This window comes from Bos grunniens, chromosome 21, assembly GCF_055505025.1.
Source record: "Bos grunniens cultivar Pamir isolate PY7600 chromosome 21, Bosgru_T2T1.0, whole genome shotgun sequence".
NCBI lineage: Eukaryota > Metazoa > Chordata > Mammalia > Artiodactyla > Bovidae > Bos > Bos grunniens.
The window spans coordinates 17,352,784-17,358,255 of record NC_141185.1 but is presented as its reverse complement, the minus strand read 5'-3'; the positions used below and the strand labels follow the sequence as shown (position 1 = coordinate 17,358,255).

At 43.3% G+C, this 5,472-nt stretch overlaps 1 pseudogene across 1 annotated transcript; it reads left to right on the top strand.

Annotated features, from left to right (window-relative positions):
- The first annotated feature begins 293 nt into the window (after window positions 1-293).
- On the top strand, window positions 294-4,266 carry LOC147349188 (growth hormone-regulated TBC protein 1 pseudogene; annotated as a pseudogene). Its single transcript, XR_015150190.1, has 3 exons — window positions 294-394; window positions 1,641-1,766; window positions 1,964-4,266. The product of XR_015150190.1 is annotated as a growth hormone-regulated TBC protein 1 pseudogene (transcript).
- Window positions 4,267-5,472: the final 1,206 nt, after the last annotated feature.

Genomic DNA, 5,472 nt, shown 5'->3' with positions numbered 1-5,472 from the left:
AAATGTATTTTCCACATGTGAATTATCTCAGAATAGTATGCTTTATATAAATTCCATTTCTAGAGATCAGGAAAAGGGTGACATAGTTGTAACAACAGTAGCTATAATATAGATGCTGTAATGTATGCATTATAATATTGAAAGACATATTTACCTGCCATTTGTAGCCATGCTATCTTTCCATCCTCCTGTCTCTTTAATACTAGTCTTGGTAGGTACTAGATGGCTCATTGAGATTTCCTGTGCTTTATGACCCAAGTTGACAACTGTGACTTCTTCTTTGTGGCGTTCTGATGGTTATGTCATACAAGAATCACCTTATATCATTTGAGAAGCTGCTGACACAGAGCTCTGGTTTGATGGATGACCTGAGCTGCTGCTATTCCCGTCAGAGGTAAGCAGCAAGTTTTACAGGAAATTATTGGAAGAAGATACAGTGAGGGGGAGAAAGAGAAAGTAATGCACATTGAACAAAAACTGACAAAATGATTTGCTTACAGTTCCAAGCTGGTATAGCTGAGAACGGCAGGGAGGGTAAAAATGTCTCATCAATATTTAAAGAGTTGATCATATAACTGACTTGACAGGCCATTTGTAAGGGCAAATTATAGAGCAGAACTGTAAGCTGTGGAGGCCACTGTGCCCTCACTTGCACTTTTCATATTTCAGGTTTACATAAAACATAAAAGAAATACAATCATGCAATTGTTTTATGTTTTTACACCAGAGATTCTCAAACTGTGTTCCCCAGAAGCAGCATCAGTGTGAGAACTTGTTAGCAAGTGCCACGACTAAGACCCCACTCCAGTCATACTGAATCAGAAACTCTAGGGTGGGTTTAGCAATACATGTTTTAGCAATCCCCCAGGTGCTTCCAACGCAAGTTCAAATTTAAGACCACTGCCTTCTCAAATCAATATTTGCTGTCTTGATTCCCAAACGTAATATCCTATGCACATATCTTTGATTTTCTCGAAAGATTTATATAACAAGAGAAAATAACACTGGCAAGATTAAATTAATTAAACTCTATTGCATACAAACACAAAAAAATATACACGTGATATGCAATGCTGCTAATAACTTTTAGCAATATAGTAATTACTTTAAAAATATGGTTACACATCCAAGCTACAGATTGGAAAATACACACCACGTTTAGAGTAGAGTAACTAACTCTCCATTATCAACATGATAATCCCATTCCTCCCTGTAAAATGGCTTACATGTTTATCCAAGCTTGCAGTTTAGCATTCATGGTAATAGAAAGTTCACTACATTGGAAGGCAGCTCGGGGGTTAGCCAATGTACCTGTGTGTGTGTGTGGGCAGGGGGATGTAGCTACATTAAAAAATGTAAACAGAGTTTTAAAAAACATCTGAGAGCCATGGAAGGAATGCAAAGCAAATTAAAACAAACAAACAAACAAAACCTAGAGAAGCAGAACCATTCTTAGGTGAGCAAAAAGTCACCAGAAAGATTTTCCGCTTAGTATATCTGCTGATTCTGGGTGGAGAATTCTGGGCCTTTGATAGAAAAAGAAAGATCAATTGAGCTTTCAGTGGTTCTTTTGAAAAACCTGGAAAATTCAAGTGCCTGAAATGTATTGTCAGTTTTTTTTTTTTTTTTTTCCTTCACAGAATAATGCTAAATCCTGAGCAAGAAACAGAATGGGGAACAAGGCTAAAAGCTTCTACAAAGCCACGGAAATGTTTCCGCAGTCCTTCAGGATCCAGTGAAGTCGTGGAGAGGAGCAAAACAGGAAGGTAGCTTTCCTCAAAAATATTGGCTCTCCAGTATTACAGAGTTTTCTTCAGGAAAACAGAAAGCAAGCTAGGCACATCAGGCAGAAAGAGTTCGTACCATAAATGATAGGCCTAAAAAAAACTGTTGAAAGAGCTGGAGGAATAAAAGAGGCACACCTGCTAGTATTCAGGCATTCAGAAGGCACGAATTGCTAAAGTCTGCAAGGAAGCGAGGCGCTGCGAGTCCGGGCGGTGGATTTGGCCACCCCGCCCCCGCCGCCCCCTCCAGGAGTGCCCGGGGCCCTCCAGGCGCGCGCACGAGGGGCGCCCAGGCGGCGTGGGAACGCATCCAGGGATCCATCTGTTCTTGTGCTGGAAAGGCCTGAGGACTTCACTTATGCAGCTTTTGAAGAATTTTTTTTTCCCCCCGCCCGTTCGGTGATACCAGAAGGGCAATAACCTGGTTCAAACTTCTAAAGGGAAGCAGTGGTGTCCAGAAGATTACGACAGTGAAGCACCACATCCGGAAGGGCGTCCCACTAGGCCCGCGCCTGGGTGGGGGTGAACGAAGCCTTGGCCCAGATGGACCGGAACCCTGGCCACTACCACTGTGTTCTCAGAGGAGAGAGGAATGACAGCCTGGAGGAGACCCTCAGAACACACATGAACGGTGCCTTCCGGGACAGCGTGAGGTTCCAGAAGGGCGCGGGCCCCTTCTTGCAGAGGACCCTGTATCACGCGCTGCTAACCGGCCCGCACCACAGCCACGGGGTTGGTTGTTGCAAAGGAGTGAACTTCATAGCAGGATATCTGATTCTGTGGCTATTGGATGTCCCAGTGGACAGAATACTTCCAGAGTACTGCGGCCCCTCGATGCTGAGCCCAGGACAGGCCAGGAGGTCCTTCTGGAGCTGGCGAAGACCAAGCTGCTGGCGGTGGTGGCCAGGAAGGGACAGGCACAGTGTGCTATGTACTCCGGTCATGTTGCACAGGTTTGTCTGCCTATTTGTAAACCTCCAGCCCACGTTGCTTCACATCTGGGATAGTCTGTTCAAGCAGGGCTCCAAGGTCACCTTCCAGGAGGCCCTAACCCTCAACAAGCAACATCAGGCATTGATCTTGAAAGTTAACAGTGTCCCCGACATCTCAAGGAGATCACCAGAGGGAGCTTCATGACGCAGTGCCACACCTTCATGCAGACAGTATTCTCGGAGTCTGGGAGCCTGTCCAGGGCCAGCATGACTGGGCACTGCTAACCCGGCTGCTGACACAGGGCTGACTCAGCTGTCTGGGCAAGGGAGCTTCCACACGCCTTCTGCTGCCAAGGCCAACACAGCTACACTCCAGCCAGGAACAAAGCAACTTAATTATCATTCTGTAAAGTTATGACCAACCTAGATAGCACATTAAAAAGCAGAGACATTACTTTGCCAACAAAGGTCCGTCTAGTCAAGGCTATGGTTTTTCCAGTGGTCATGTATGGATGTGAGAGTGGACTATGAAGAAAGCTGAGTGCTGAAGAATTGATGCTTTTGAACTGTGGTGTTGGAGAAGACTCTTGAGAGTCCCTTGGACTGCAAGGAGATCCAACCAGTCTATCCTAAAGGAGATCAGTCCTGGGTGTTCATTGGAAGGACTGATGCTGAGGCTGAAACTCCAATACTTTGGCCACCTCATGTGAAGATTTGACTCATTGGAAAAGACTCTGATGCTGGGAGGGATTGGGGGCAGGAGGAGAAGGGGATGACAGAGGATGAGATGGCTGGATGGCATCACCGACTCGATGGACATGAGTTTGGGTGAACTCCGGGAGTTGGTGATGGACAGGGAGGCCTGGCATGCTGCTATTCATGGGGTCACAAGGAGTGGGACACGACTGAGCGACTGAACTGAACTGAACATACCTCTTCTCTTCATTGTGAGCTGCAAGTCACCTTTCTAGATTTTTTTTTAATCTGAGACATTAATAATATATAAAATTTGAGATGTAAGGAAAAAAATGTGTAATTCACGGGAAGTTGAAACCCTCCATAGTCGAAAGCCCATTTGCCTGGCTACCACTGCTGGAGCTATACTGACCTCTTCTTTACCCCCTACATTCTGCATGTGCTTGCTGGTAAGTCCTAAAATGCATATGTACCTTTTACACAAAATGGTAGAGATAGAGGACAGGGAAAGATGGGTTAATGAACACAAATATGTATATAATGAATATTTCCTACTGTCCTCATTTCTTTAATTGTTCATAAGGTATTTATACCTCCTGCTATTTATAACTTTTTGTATCCATTCCATATCTGCTTTCTCCTCAACCAGATGTCTGGATGTGTTTCTAACTTGGTATATATGTAATATTTAAACCTTTTTTGTAGTATTTAAATATAATTTCTTTAATTCAGGACAGTTATGGTCTACAACTCTTTTTTCTATGGTGAATTTCAAAATAAATGTTTATAAAATATATAAATATAAATATGAATTTATGTTTCACCCTATCTCAATAAAAGATAGGATAAAAGATCATTTTACAGTAAGTAGTATTCTTAAAACTCACAAAATTTCAATGTTAGTGTCAATGAAACTTCACACTTAAGTATTAACTTCACAATTAAATATATTGGTCGCAGTTCAGTCAGTTCAGTGGCTTTGTCGTGTCCGACTCTTTGCAACCCCATGAATCCCAGCACACCAGGCCTCCCTGTCCATCACCAACTCCCGGAGTTCACTCAGACTCACGTCCATCGAGTCAGTGATGCCATTCAGCCATCTCATCCTCTGTCGTCCCCTTCTCCTCCTGCCCCCAATCCCTCCCAGCATCAGAGTCTTTTCCAATGAGTCAACTCTTCGCATGAGGTGGCCAAAGTACTAGAGTTTCAGCTTTAGCATCATTCCTTCCAAAGAAATCCCAGGGCTGATCTCCTTCAGAATGGACTGGTTGGATCTCCTTGCAGTCCAAGGGACTCTCAAGAGTCTTCTCCAACACCACAATTCAAAAGCATCAATTCTTTGGCGCTCAGCCTTCTTCATAGTCCAACTCTCACATCCATACATGACCACAGGAAAAACCATACCCTTGACTAGACGGACCTTTGTTGGCAAAGTAATGTCTCTGCTTTTGAATATGCTGTCTAGGTTGGTCACAACTTTCCTTTCAAGGAGTAAGCGTCTTTTAATTTCATGGCTGCAGTCACCATCTGCAGTGATTTTGGAGCCCAGAAAAATAAAGTCTGACACTGTTTCCACTGTTTCCCCATCCATTTCCCATGAAGTGATGATACAGGATGTCATGATCTTTGTTTTCTGAATGTTGAGCTTTAAGCCAACTTTTTCACTCTCCTCTTTCACTTTCATCAAGAGGCTTTTGAGTTCCTCTTCACTTTCTGCCATAAGGGTGGTGTCATCTGCATATCTGAGGTTATTGATATTTCTCCCTGCAATCTTGATTCTATCTTGTGCTTCTTCCAGCCCAGTGTTTCTCATGATGTACTCTGCATATAAGTTAAATAAGCAGGGTGACAATATACGGCCTTTTCCTTTTCCTATTTGGAACCAGTCTGTTGTTCCATGTCCGGTTCTAATTGTTGCTTCCTGACCTGCATACAGATTTCTCAAGAGGCAGGTCAGTTGAATAAAATAATAGTAGGAAACTAAGAAAAATTAAACTTCAAGTCAAGTATGATAGCATGAGTGCTATATTTCCATTTATCTGTTAATTGACAATGTTACA